Genomic DNA, 14652 nt, shown 5'->3' on the forward strand with positions numbered 1-14652 from the left:
CCTCATGGCCCTCGACCTGCCGCCTTGGTTCTTCAAGTGCATAGACAAGCTTCGTAGGGGATTATTCTGGCGTGGGGTGGAAGATGCAAAGGGGGGCTGTTGCCTCGTCGCCTGGCATATCGTCTGCTCGCCCAAACCCTACGGCGGCCTGGGTGTTCTCAACCTAAAATTGCTAAATCAGGCCCTGCGCCTACGCTGGCTTTGGCTGAAGAAGACAGTGTTGGACAAACCATGGGGTGGCATGGGTGTCGCCGTGTCGGCGGAGGCCGCCAGACTGGGCACCGCGGCGCTACGGTGTGACCTCGGAGATGGGCGCAACATGAGCTTCTCGTTCGACCCGTGGCTTGAGGGACGCCCTATCGTGCAGCGGGCGCCCAACTTGATCGCGCACGTTGGGCCTGCGGGCCGTAAGCTGACTGTCGCGAGCGTGCTGCCAGGGCACCCGTGGGTGGATTCGATCCGTGGTGCGCCTACGGTTCCGGCGATCGCTGAATTCCTGCCGCTGCTCTGGGATGAGGTGCAGGGGGTGTCGCTCTCTGACTCCCCTGACACCTTCTCCTGGCGTCTGGGCACGGCGGGACGATACTCTTCCCGCGACACCTATGCTGCCTTCTTCTTTGGGAGAGAGTTCGCGCCCTGCACCGACGAGATCTGGCATGCTGGGGCTCCCCCGGAAATTAAAATCTTCGCCTGGCTGGAAGTGCGCGAGAGACTATGGACGGCTGACAGACTCGCCCGGCGGAACTTGCCACACACTAGGACATGCCAACTGTGCTGTCAACACGACGAAGACACAACTCACATGCTCTTGGGCTGCTCGTACTCGCACGAGATTCGGTACAACATGCTACTGCCTTTGGGCCTCCATCGCTTCACCCCGGATGGCACGAGCAGGTTGCCGGACTGGTGGCCACAAGTGGCAAAGGCGCGCACGGCCAGACTATCCAAACAAACCAACGGCACGATCATGGCCACACTCCGGTTCATCTGGCTAGAGCGCAATAGCCGAGTTTTTGAACGCAAGTGCTCTCCTCCTAGCTGCACTGTTAACCTCAACAGAGCCGAGCTCCGCCTGTGGACTATGGCTAGGGTAGACAGCGGCCATGCCTTTCAGTTCCACTAAGCCATTGCGCACGCCTACGTGGCGGGCATCGCAGGGTAACCATGATGTAGCTTCATGCCGTTTCCTCCCCTCTTAATTGAAAAGACATGCACCGTTCCTGCATGTTCTTGAAAAAAAGCACCTTTATAGTCACTCAGTTACGTTGCGACATTTGGTACACACAAGGTACTCATCCGGTGTCAGTGAGTTGCATGATCTCATGGTCATAGGAACATATACTTGCAGAAAACGATACCAATAAACTTGACACGATCATATGCTACGTTCATAGTTTGGGTCTTGTCTGTCACATCATTCTCCTAATGATGTGATCCCGTTATCAAATGACAACTCATGTATATGGCTAGGAAACCATAGCCATCTTTGATCAACGAGCTAGTCTAGTAGAGGCTCACTAAGGTCACATTGTTGTCTATGTATCCACACATGTATTTGAGTTTACGATCAATACAATTCTAGCATGGATAATAAACGAGTATCATGAACAGGGAAATATGAAAATAACCAATTTATTATTGCCTCTAGGGCATAATTCCAACAACATTATCCTGATGGCATCATCTACTGTGCTTCTTCAGCAGCTCACTGCTCGCCTTCATGATGAGTTTGCCCTCAAGGATTTGGGGGCCCTGCATTACTTTCTCGGGATCTAGGTCATCCGACGTGCCGATGGGTTCTTTCCGCATCAGAAGAACTATGCCCATGAGCTACTTGAGCGACCTGGCATGCTTAACTCCAAGACCGCTTCCATGCATGTAGACAGAAAGGCCAATGTGTCTGCTTTGGAGGGCTCTCCTGCTCTTGACTCCGCGTTATATCACTCGCTTCGCAGTACCTAATGCTCACATGACCTGATCTGCAGTATGTTGTCCAGCAGGTGTGCTTTCACATGCACTCTACACGCGACTCTCATTGGACTCTGGTGAAGTGTATTCTTCAGTATATACGCGACACTATGACCACGGGACTCACCTTGACGGCTTCTTCCTCCACCGACACCATTGCCTATTCAGATGCAGACTGGACCGGCTGCCCCGACACTTGTCGCTCTACATTTGGCTACATACATGTCTTTTTAGAGGAGAGGAGGGAGAGGCGGCGGCTGCTGCGTGTAAGAGCATCTCCAGTTGCGCCCCCAGGGAGGCCTTCCCAGGCAATTTTTTCGCGCCGGCACCGAAAAAACGGCCCAGTCGCGCCCCAGGAGCCCGATTTTCGCCGGCCTGGGCCGAAATCAGCGCCGGCAGACCCAGGCCGAACCCGGCGCACTGGGGGCGTCGGGGCGAGCGGTTTTGGCGCGAAAAATCCGCGGGCAAGCCGCGTCAGCGACACCGCGCCTCGTCTTCCCCCAACGCCTCGGTTTCCCGCGCGGGGAATCAATGGCAGGGCTGCCGCCGGTCAGCCTTCCATTGATTCCTCACGGGCGGCGCGTCACGGAACGGCGCGCCGATGCCTCCCCTCCCTTGCACGCGTACACACGGGCGCGTCGCGACTATATAAGCCGGTGACCTCGCTCGCCTGTGGCCACACCAGCCCCGCCCTCGCCGCCGAGCCCTCCCTCTCCCTCTCCCTCTCCCGTGAGCCGCCACCCAGCCCCTCCCTCTCCCTCCCCCTCTCCTGATGGCCGAGCGTTTCCCCGGAGATGAGGCGGCGGCCAACGGCTTTGGCCGTCGCACTCTCCGCGAACAGGAGTCGTGGCTCCTGTTCCAGGCGAACATCCCAACGCCGCCGGACATGCGCGCTGGGCCGACGGGATGGAAGCTCAGCAACGGGGGAGTGCCCATTCCCCCATTGCCCAACTCCATGGCTAAACCCTCCTACTTCGACGCGAGGTCGAGGTCGTGCGCGCCTCCCTCACCGACGCCCAGCTGTCCCTCCCCCAGTATGTCGCCGTTGGCAAACCCTCCTACTTCGCCTAACGCACCTCGAGGGTGGCAACAACCCGCCGTTGGCGTACCCCCCGGCGAGGGTGGCCGCCGTGGCGCACTGCCGACGTGACGGGCCATCGGCGCCAAGGAGGTTCGGCTCCTCCTCCTCTTCCTCCTCGCACTCCTCCGGCACTCCGGCGCTGCTCGGCGTCAAGGCCGAGCCCGCGGCGGAGACGCCGCTCGGCCGGCGCACTCGCAGCGCCGGCATCGTCATCAACGAGGGCGGCCGGCGCGCCTCCTCGTCAGCTCCTCCCCCGCGCTTCGTCAAGCCAAAGACGGAGCCGGGGCTCGCGCCGGTGAAGGCGGAGCCGGGTCTCCCCGCCGTGAAGACGGAGCACGGTGAGGTCGAGCTCAACGACGACGCGACCCTTGAATGGGCACGTCAGGACTCCCTGAAGATGGCGAGGGAGTGCCAGTGCGCCGCCCTGCGGCGCTTCGCGGAGCGCCGCCGGGGCCGCGACGAAGGAGGAGTCGTCGTCATCTACGACAGCGACGACGACGACGACGCGCCGCCGCCGCCACCAGTCCGCCATGGCGACGCCGTGTCCAGCAGGGGCGCCCGCGTCAAGGAAGAGAAGGCCGACGATGACGACGGCGGTGACGATGGCGGCGACGACGGCGACTACTCGGCGTTTAGCCAGTTTCTTTTTTAGATTAGTTTATGTATTTGCTATGTAATGAAAATCCGCGAACTTTGTTGAAATATATGCCAAAGTTGGACGAAATTTGTCGTGTTTAGCCAAACTTCGCCGAACTTTGCCGAAATTTGTTATATACTTTTATTTTTTGAACGCGCCTGAGGGCGGCCCTAGGGCCGGCGGCTGGGGACTAGCTCGCTCCCAGGCCAAATTTTTGTGCCAGCTCACCTCATGCGGTGATTTTAAGCGCCCCCTGAAGGTCAACGGCTGGAGATGCTCTAAGTTCCGTGCCTACTAAAGCCAAGTTCGATCTTGGGATGTTGGGGCTACATAGCTCTCGCATCAACCGCAAATAGTAACAGCTAGCCGCCTCGTTCAAACATACATACTACGCACTACGGGGCTGTTTAGATTGTGACTATCTTTGTCATATATTGCCACATGATTTTTGCCACACTTGCCTTAGTTGAGTTGCTCAAATTGTTAGCCACACTTTGACTTGCCTAAGGGAATCTTACCATATTTTTGGTGTCTATGACATGTAGGGTGCACTGCTCATAAAAAAAATCCTTGCCTTAGATGTGGCTAGAACCAAACACCTACCTAACTTGGTTAAACTTGGCTAGGGTTAGGTGTAGCAAAGTGTGGCTAGGTGTGACTGGAAACCAAACAGCCCCTATGTACATAGGATTCGGCGGACACGCAAACGGGCGTGGCTGTCACGCTGTCGGCCGCGCGTTTTAATTTGGCGCGTGTGTGCTTTGCCCCTGCATGCATGGGCCGCCTCATCAATCGGACAGCGCTAGCAACCACGTCCGAGACGATATGGATCTCCAACTCACTGCTCTGTTGCGATCGAATGGAGCGTGCCTTTCGGGCGCACGTTGCATGTTGGCCGATGGCGTCTCCTGCAGGACAAGAGAGGGGCCCGCGCGCGGCATGCACGTGAAACCGAGTACGATGCACAATTATGATGTTCTCCGGAGCGCGAGAACGACCAAGGAGTATATGGAAAACGGCCGACGCCGTGCCTGCCTGCGGGGATCTTTCCTCCCGGCCGGTCGCGACAGCGGAGCGTGGAAGCGACGTGACAACCCTGGAGCACAAGGCCCTAATTAATCACGATGTACGTGTTCCTTTGTCTGCGATTGATCTGGGGACGTCCCGGTAGCTGGGGTTCGGTTAGCCTAATCAAAGGTCCAACGTAGACGTCTCGTCAAGTACTAGTGGTATGTTGCTCGTAGTAGAATGCTGCAACGTGTATGCATGCACGTACAGACAGGAGGCAAAACGACTACGTACCGGACGCTGATCTCGGGCCCTCAAAACGTGCCGGTGGGTCCGAATAGGCGCGCACCACGGGCCAAAGGTTGTATCAACCCAAGTGGGGGATGGCGTCAACTTGGCCACCAAAAAGGGCTCCAGTGGCAGCGAGGAGCGAGGAGGAGTCATGTGCGATGCCTCCGACGGTTGGGTCGGTCGGTTGCGATCGATGGCAAATTGATTGGCCGCCCCCTACGTCTGCACTGCACGATCCACATATGCATTGCCTAGGGCTTAAAATTTCCCCTTTCTAGTTTCAGCCTCTGGGAGTAGAAAGTGGGAGAGAAATAAATCTTGCCGTGTGAGATACTGCCGTGCCCACATCTTCCCTGTTCGCATGTCGCAGTTCACCGCCCGCTATTTCTAGCGTTCGCCCTTTTCTTTTGGCTTTGCTCAGTTGGTCTGGTTTGCTTGTCGACGCCTGCATCAAGGCGCGGAGACACGAAAGCATATGAATGTTTGAAGCAATGTTCCAACTGTAGGTTGAGGCGGCAAGCCCCGGTCAGCACTGCTGCTTTGCCCAGGTGAGACAGCTCAGCTGTTAGTAGTAGCACGCCTAGTATAATTACCGGGCTTGCACGATACAAAAAAAAACACCAAGATATATGGTCTTTTTCTTTACAAAAATGGATTGCATCCTCGTTTAGTTAAGAGTAGCAATTTTAATGAGGCGACCCATTTTATCCGCCGCCATTCGTTTGGATCGACACATGGCAAGCCCCGGTCAGCACTGCTGATTTGGCCAGGTGAGACAGGTCAGCTGTTAGTAGTAGCACGCCTAGTATAATTACCGGGCTTGCACGATACAAAAAAAACACCAAGATATATGGTCTTTTTCTTTACAAAAATGGATTGCATCCTCGTTTAGTTAAGAGCAGTAATTTCAATGAGGCGACCCATTTCGTCCGCCGCCGTTCGTTTGAATCGACACGGACACAAAAAGCGGTCCAACATGCCGACTCAAACAGACGCGTGTCCGCTTTTCGTCCGCAGGTGACCCATTCCCGACCCATTTTGAGTCCAATTTGCGTCGGTGCGGACACGCGACAGACGCACGCACGCTAGCCTTCTCTTCTTCCCGGGCCCGCTGGTCGGTGGCACATTGCACCCCCCCCCCTCACCCAACAGTAACCCCTCGCCCGCCTCCTTCGTCGCCGACGCCGGCCGCCCATTTTTTGCCGGCGACTCTGCCAGCTGCCGCCGCCTCCACATCCGCCCAGCAACGCCGCCCACTCCCCTGTCACCCGCCACCGCCGTCTTGCCGCCGGGGAGCAAACTGCTTCCCACCGCCGCTCCCTCCCCCCCCCCCCCCCCCCCCGCATAGCCGCCCGCGACCAAGAAGCCGCCTCGCCGCTCCGGCCAGATCCGACCGGCACGCTCGTCGGACGCCGGCCCACTCGTCGGACGCCAGGAGGGCAGCTAGTTGGTCCGTGCGCGCCGCGACTCCCCTCGCTGGCCGTCTCCTTCTTCGTCGCCCGCAATCTGTTCGGCAGTTTGCCAAGGTACGAAATGGACTCAGCCGACGAGTTCTTTTTCCACAATTTCCTTTGCGATTCCGACGATTCGTCGTCGGACGAGGAGGAGGAGATATTGGCTGCCGTGTTGGTCCATCACCACCTCAACAGCCGGTGGCTGTTGTTCCGTGGCTCCATTCCGTGCCACATTCCGGCGTTGAATCGCAACTGAGAGAGCTGGCATTTTTCTTCTTTGGAAGGACTACTTTGATACAACAAACTCGTTGTTCAAATATAAAAAATTCCGTCGCCGTTTTCGTATGAGTAGGCATCTTTTCAACCGTATTAGTTTGTCTTTTCTTTCGGTCCCACGGTGATAAGTTAATCGGAAGACCGAAATAACCAAATTAGAGCAACTTCAATGGGGCGACCCATTTCGTCCGCCGGCGTCCGTTTGGGTCGGCGCAGACAAAAATGGAGGCCCAACGCGCCGATCCAAACTATAATCATGTATGTCCGATGTCCGCGCCGACCCATTTCCGGCCTAAAATTGCGTCTGGAATGCGTCGGCGCGGACACGCCGCGCATCTTCTCGTCGTCCGCCGTGTTCCCACCTGGAGGCCACCCAACCGCCACCGGTCGTCTTATTTACACCGATAGCAGGCCCACGCGTCAGCCAGTGGAAGCGTCCTTTTTTAACCACGTGTGCGGCGGGGTCGGCCTCATCCACTTCTTCCATCCAGATCTGCCCCCCCCCCCCCCCCCGCCACTCCCTTTGCTTCCTCGCCAGCGACCGCAAACCCTAGCGCGCCCATGGGCCTCTTCTGCAGCAGCAATGGCAAGGGCAAGGGCACCCCCGGCGCCTCGTCCTCCCATGCTTCCCTTCCCCCTCCTTCTCCGGCGGCGTCGCGCTTTAGCCCTGGTCGCCGGCGCCTGCACATCCCGGTGCACCATGCGCGGTGGCACTGGGAGTACAGGCAGCCACTGTCGCACCCCGATGTCACGCTGCCGCACCATTGGCATCTGGATCCACAGCGGATCTCGATGTCGGCAGTTTCGCGTAGCAAGTGGGTGCATGACGACGAGGTGCGCAGGCACCGTGCACAGCTCACGCTGGAGCAGCGTCAGCTGTCAGAGTACGCCGCCGACTCCCCCATCTGGGAGGCGTGGTTCGCCCTCGAACACGAGGAGCAACAACGCTCGGGTGTCGACGCCGTCCCGCCGCAGTTCCCACCGCCGCCCCCACAGGTAGACCCGGAGTACATGGAGGCGGAGGCGAAGTACCAAGCCGCCCTCGAGGAGGCCCTGTAGCACGCGCTGTAGGCTAGCCGCCTCAAGGAGGACGCGCACTAGGATGGGTTGGAGCAAGTGTAACGCCCTCGATGCGGCTATATCTCCCACGTGCCGAAGCATGACTTAGAGGCATAACCGCATTGAAAGCAATGTCGTAAGTGAGGTAATCTTCACACAACCCATGTAATACATACGGGAAAGAGATACATAGTTGGCTTACCATCGTCACTTTACACAATTACATGAATAAAGCATTACATCATCCAGATACAATCAAGGTCCGACTATGGAACCAAAATAAAAGAAGACTACCCCAAATGCTACACAGATCCCCGATCGACCCCAACTGGGCTCCACTACTGATCAACTAGAACGAAACAACACAAAGGACAAGATCTTCATTGAGCTCCTCCTTGAGCTTGGTTGCGTCACCTACTCGGTAACATCGGTACCTGCAAACTGGTTTTGGAAGTATCTGTGAGTCACGGGGGCTCGGCAATCTCACACCCTCGCGATCAAGACTATTTAAGCTTATGGGTAAGGTAAAGGTATGAGGTGGAGCTGCAGCAAGCGACTAGCATATATGGTGGCTAACATACGCAAATGAGAGCGAGAAGAGAAGGCAAAAGCACGGTCGAACAACTATGATCAAGAAGTGATCCTAGAACAACCTACGTCAAACATAAATCCAACACCGTGTTCACTTCCCGGACTCCGCCGAAAGAGACCATCATGGTTACACACGCGGTTGATGCATTTTAATTAAGGTCAAATTCAGGTTTTCTACAACCGGACATTAACAAATTCCCATCCGCCCATAACCGCGGGCACGACTTTCGAAAGTTCAAATCCCTGTAGGGGTGTCCTAACTTAGCCCATCACAAGCTCTCACGGTCAATGAAGGATATTCCTTCTAGCGGGAAGACCCGATCAGACTCGGAATCCCGGTTACAAGACATTTCGACAATGGTAAAACAAGACCAGCAAGACCACCCAGATGTGCCGACAAATCCTGATAGGAGCTGCACATATCTCGTTCTCAGGGCACACCGGATGAGCAAGACGTCGGGTGGGTCAGCCCAGAGTTGCCCCTGGTAGCTCCGGACATCGCTCGGTTGGACCAACACTTAGACAAGCACTAGCTCGGGGGGGGGGGGGGGGGTTAAAAATAAAGATGACCCTTGGGCTGGCCCAACCCAAGGGAAAAAGAGGCTAGGTGGTGAATGGTAAAACCAATGTTGGGCCTTGCTGGAGGAGTTTTATTCAAGACGAACTGTCAAGGGGTTCCCATTATAACCCAACCGCGTAAGGAACGCAAAATCCGGGAACATAACACCGATATGACGGAAACTAGGGCGGCAAGAGTGAAACAAAACACCAGGCATAAGGCCGAGCCTTCCTCCCTTTACCAAGTATATAGATGCATTAATTAAATAAGAGATATTGTGATATCCCAACAAAATATCCTTGTTCCAACAAGGAACAAACTCCAATCTTCACCTGCAACTAACAATGCTATAAGAGGGGCTGAGCAAAGCGGTAACATAGCCAAACAACGGTTTGCTAGGACAAGGTGGGTTAGAGGCTTGGCTCAACAATATGGGAGGCATGATAAGCAAGTGGTAGGTATCGCAGCATAGGCATAGCAAAAGAGCGATCATCTAGCAAGCAAAGATAGAAGTGATTTCGAGGGTATGGTCATCTTACCTGAAATCCCGCAAGGAAGAAGAACAAGTCCATGAAGAAGACAAATGGACATAGTCGAACAGGTCCTCACAAACGCGACGTTAACGGAACCAACCCGAAGAAGCAACACCGGAAAGAAGCACACAACATAGTAAACAACCAACACATGAACATGATATGATATGCGGGATGCGGTATGCGATGCATATGCATGATTTACAAAGAAATGATTGAACCTTGCCTCAACTTAGAAATCCAAGAGTACTACTGGAAAGGTGAGGTGATTTCGGTTGAAATCGATATAAAGATCGCCAGAATTGGATGCACGGTTTAGAAATGGCAAGCAAAACAAATATGGCACCGGTCTGCGATAAACAGCAAGTGACCAACTAAATGCAACAAGATAAATATGCTACAACACTCAAACATGACAACAAAATACATGGCAGAGATCCACTCAAGATGCTTGACAAAAGATGAACACTGAGTTATGGCTAATTCACTCATTAACAGGTTCAAACAAGCATGGCAAAAGGGCAAACGATAACAGGTTTCAGACTTAGTGAAATTAACACAAGTCTGGGATTTATCACCAGGAAGCACACTTTAGGGTATGAAAACTACATGCTACAGGAACATAAAATGGCATAGCAATGCAGGGCATGAAGCTACTCAAACCACTTAACAAAAGTCCCTTAGTGACCTTGAGCCAAAAGGGATCATAAAATACAATTGCAAGCATGTGAATATGGCAAAAACATAAACAGATCTCAGACTTAGTGAAAAACTGGAGCATGCCAAACAGTTAACAAGTAGGCATGTTTACGAGCTCGATGCACTCACTACATAGCATGGCATGACAAACTAAGCATACACCCATGAAGAAGACATGGCATAGAAGCTAGACATGGCAAGAACAACAACATAGCATGCACGAATCAATAGCAACATCCTCGGCAAAATCGCTAACAAGTCAACAATCTGCCAGGATTCACGATATAGCAAAAGTAGAGTTCGATTGACTCAAGCTAGGGTGCTCCATAAATGCAAAAAAAGACATGGATGGATAGAGCACCACAATTTTAACAAAACATCCTTACTGATCATACTCAAAAGAGGCACGGATCACTAGGAAACAACATGAACATATGGCATAACGACAAAATCAGGACAAGGACTTAGTGAAATTCTAAGTTCCTGAAATCAGCATTACTGATTACGCTACTTTGCAAGCTTGTGCTAGTCACCACACATATCACAAAAATACATGGTAAGAACCTCTGTAAAGATGGCATGGCATATAACAAAACACATGTAGAGCTTAGGATCATAGCATGCACATATTAATCATGGCAAAAATGACAAAATGCCATTTGTTGAAACAGATCGGACAAATTACTCACATAGCCCTATTCCAACAGCATTTCGGGCATCAAGATGAGCTCAAATGAAAATAATGCAATGAGATGAAATGATATACTCGTTGAGGCGAACATTTTGATATGCTACACGCTCAAAACAGAGTCACGGATAATGAGTTATGACATGATGAAAGATGCAAAATAATACTGGAATCTGGGGGACTTGGAGAAATATAACCTTGCGAAAAACTGGACGGAGAAGACCCGGGACGGAGGGATCCGGGAACCACGGCGCGTGTTTGGATCGGGGGATGGGTGGATCTCATCCACCCGCCCAGATCCGGTTGCGGAGCAGACTCCGGCGAGGTGGGTGGCCGGCGACGAGCAAGCGCGGCGGCGGCACGGAGGTGGCGGGCGGCGCGTGGCGACGCAGAGGCGGTAGCGGGCGGCGCGGCACGCTTGCCGGCGACATGGCGGCGGCCGGAGCGGGCTTTGGCGGCGAAGCGCGGCGGCAAAAGCGTGGCAGGCGGGGCGAGCTCGCCGGCGGGAGGCGCATGGCAGCGGAGGAAGCAGCGGTCGGCGGCCGGAGGTGGCCGGCGGGGAGCGACGGAGCTCGCCGCGGGATCCGGCGATAGGAGGTCGGCCTCGCGCTGCGCGGGGTTGCCGGCGGGAGGAACGCCGGCGGAGCAACGACGAAGGCGGCCGGCGAAGAACGGCCAGGGGCGGCCGGCGAAGAACGGCCAGGGGCGGCGCCGGCGAGAAGACGGCGGCGGCGGACGGAGGAACAAGGCGCGGGCACGACCGAGCGGCGGCTCGACGCGGTTGGGCCCGGTCGCGCCCGGGGCGGGCCGGCCTCGGGCCCGCAGGGCCGCGGTGGCACGCTGCGGAGAGAGAGGGCGTGGCGCAGGTGAGGTGGCGCGATCTGATTGGCTCGCGGCGGCGGCGGGGTGACATGGCGACGCCTCATTCGCCGGAGTGACGCTTCTGGCGAACATGTCCGGCGGCGGGGTGGACATGTCCGGCGCGCGGAGGAGGAAGATCTAGGGTTTCGGGAAAAAGATCCGAAAACGAAAATGAAGGGGTCTATTTATAGGGGTAGACGGAGCTAAGAAAGTTCAAATAAGGTGCGGTTTTCGGTCACGCGATCGTGATCGAACGCTCTAGACGATGGGAGAGGTTTTGGTGGGTTTTGGGCCAAATTGGAAGGGTGTTGGTCTGCAACACACACGAGGCCTTTTCGGTCCCTCAGTTAACCGTTGGAGTATCAAACGAAGTCCAAATGGCACGAAACTTGACAGGCGGTCTACCGGTAGTAAACCAAGGCCGCATGACAAGTCTCGATCCAATCCGGAAACGTTTAACACCCGCACACAAAAAGAGGTAGAAAGGAACACCGGGTGACACAAGAGCACCGAATTGCAAAACAGACAACGGAAAAAATGCTCCGATGCATGAGACAAACATGTATGCAAATGAAATGCACATGATAACATGTTATGCAATGCATGACACGCAAGCAATGACAAGGCAACAACAACAAATAACTGGAGGACACCTGGCACATCGGTCTCGGGGCGTTACAGCAAGCCCTTGCCCTGTCGGCGGCAGGGGACTCCGTCCACACCTCGCTCTCCATGCCGCCACTGCCACCGTCGCCGCCTGTCCAGCCCAAGTCGGAGCCGGAGCCGATGTGTAAGCGCTCCCCGCCTCCACCCACTTGGTCGAAGGAGACCTACTCGTGGACGGGCTAGTACCGCGAGTGGGTGAGTGCGCCTCACGTCTACTTCGCCGCGACGCCGGAGCAGGAGGAGGCCCACACGAGCGCTGGAAGGAGCACTGGCTCCGCCAGGAGCAGGCCGATGGCGAGGAGCAGATGCGCTACGAGGCCATGCTCCAACGTGACGCGGAGGCGCTCCAGCTCGAGGAGGACGAGGAGGAGCGCGCTTGGCTGGCCGCAGTGCCGCCGTCTCAGCAGACGCCGGAGAAGGCTGCCCTGGTAGCTTATCAGGCGGCGTTCGGGGTTGGCTGGCCCTGCTCCGGTCTTTATCGACCTCACCGACGACGGCGGCGTCGACGGCAAGGGCAAGGGCAAGGCCGACGATGTCTAGGGCAGCGTGCGGGGCGGCAGCAGGCGGGCACAGACATTTTTAATGTTTTATTAGATTTAGGTGGACTTTGGCCGGCGTTTGACCGGTCACTTTATGTTTAATTTCGTGTAATTTGTTTTTTTTCACGTCGGCACATTTGGATCGGTCTTCCCGTTGGGTGGTCAAGCCGACCTATTTTAAAATGCGAACGCACATGTCCGTATGGTCGACCTAAATGGACAAAAAGCGAACAAAGCGCGTTGGTGGATCGCCTTGTTGGTGTTGCTCTTAGGTGCAAATAATCTCTCATAGAAGCCGTAGCTGGCCATTTTGACGAGAGCGGGTCCGAGCAACGACGGCTCCAAGAGAAAGGGAGCCACGTCTTGATTCCTGAATCTGAATGCCTGTGGCTGGGCGGCATCAGTATACCGCCCTGTAGCACCTACTGGAGGTGCGGAGAAGACATGCAAATGGGCAACCTTGCCGGGCGGGGGCTTTGGAATTGGATTGGATTCATGCGCGGGCCGTCGGACACGGAGCCTGATCGGGGTTAGACCAAACTCAGCCTCAGCCACTGCATGCATATGCTGCTTCCGGTGGGGACACGGACAGCTCACGCCGTCGCCGTCGCCGTCGCATGCACACGCAGCCGCGGCCGGCGGTGATTCCAAGATCATCCGAGAAATGACAGCCACCGCGCGCGCATGCCCATCCTCCGTCACCGCATCCGCATGATTGAGAAATAATTAAAGTGCACGCCTCCGTTAGACCATCAGGTAATATTACTCTTCTCTCCGCTGTGTTTATAGTCTGCAGCGAGCCACGTAGAGTAGTACACACTCCATTTCTCTTGTGCTCCTTCCCAGCAAATTAATATTGAACAGACTACATATATATACAGTTAAAGGAAACTCTTGTGTCGCGTCAGACAATCACATCGACCCTGGCATCATACGGGCAGGCCGGCAGGCGATGGAGCACATGGGAGACAGGACGGGACACGGCTCGTCGGCGCGCGACGCACCAAAATGGCAAAGCGAACGTGCCTCGCAAAAGCCGAGCTACTAGGAGGAACCGATCGAGATGGATGGCCATTGGCCATGAAGGTTTCCCCTCCCCTGCTAGCTCTCGATCGGGCTTCGTTTTCCGGCAGAAATCACATACTCCCTCCGTCCGAAAATACTTGTCATCAAAATGGATCAAAATGGATGTATTTAGATCTAGATACATCTAGATACATTCATTTCAATGACAAGTATTTCCGGACGGAGGGACTTGAGGGCCAAATCAAATCATAAACTGATCTTGTTTTGAAAAAATTCCACTCTACTGATCCTTTCGTGTGGCGCCTGACAGCTGGGCGCCACACACTATTATGCAGCGCCTCTCTTTTGGGCGTCGTACCTCCTGCCAGCGTAGCAGTCCTGGTTCAGTTGTGGCCCCACAGACAGCACTGCAGCGCCTCATACTTAGGCGCCACACTTGTAATGTGCAACGTCTAGCTCTTGGGCGCTGCACAGGCTGTGTTCCACTTAGGCTGGCCCCACCCTCTCTCCCATCCCACCCCCACCCCACACACCCCACCCCACACAAACCCTTAGCCTTGCGCCCCTCCTCTCTTCCCCTCTCCCCCCTCTCAAATCCTTCTCAAATCTTACAAATCCGAAGTATTTAACCGTGGATTTCGAAGCCAACCCCTCCCTTAAGGTAATCTCCTTCAATCCCCTCATTTTCATCCATAGGAATTGTCACATTTGCTCAA

This window comes from Triticum aestivum, chromosome 4A, assembly GCF_018294505.1.
Source record: "Triticum aestivum cultivar Chinese Spring chromosome 4A, IWGSC CS RefSeq v2.1, whole genome shotgun sequence".
NCBI lineage: Eukaryota > Viridiplantae > Streptophyta > Magnoliopsida > Poales > Poaceae > Triticum > Triticum aestivum.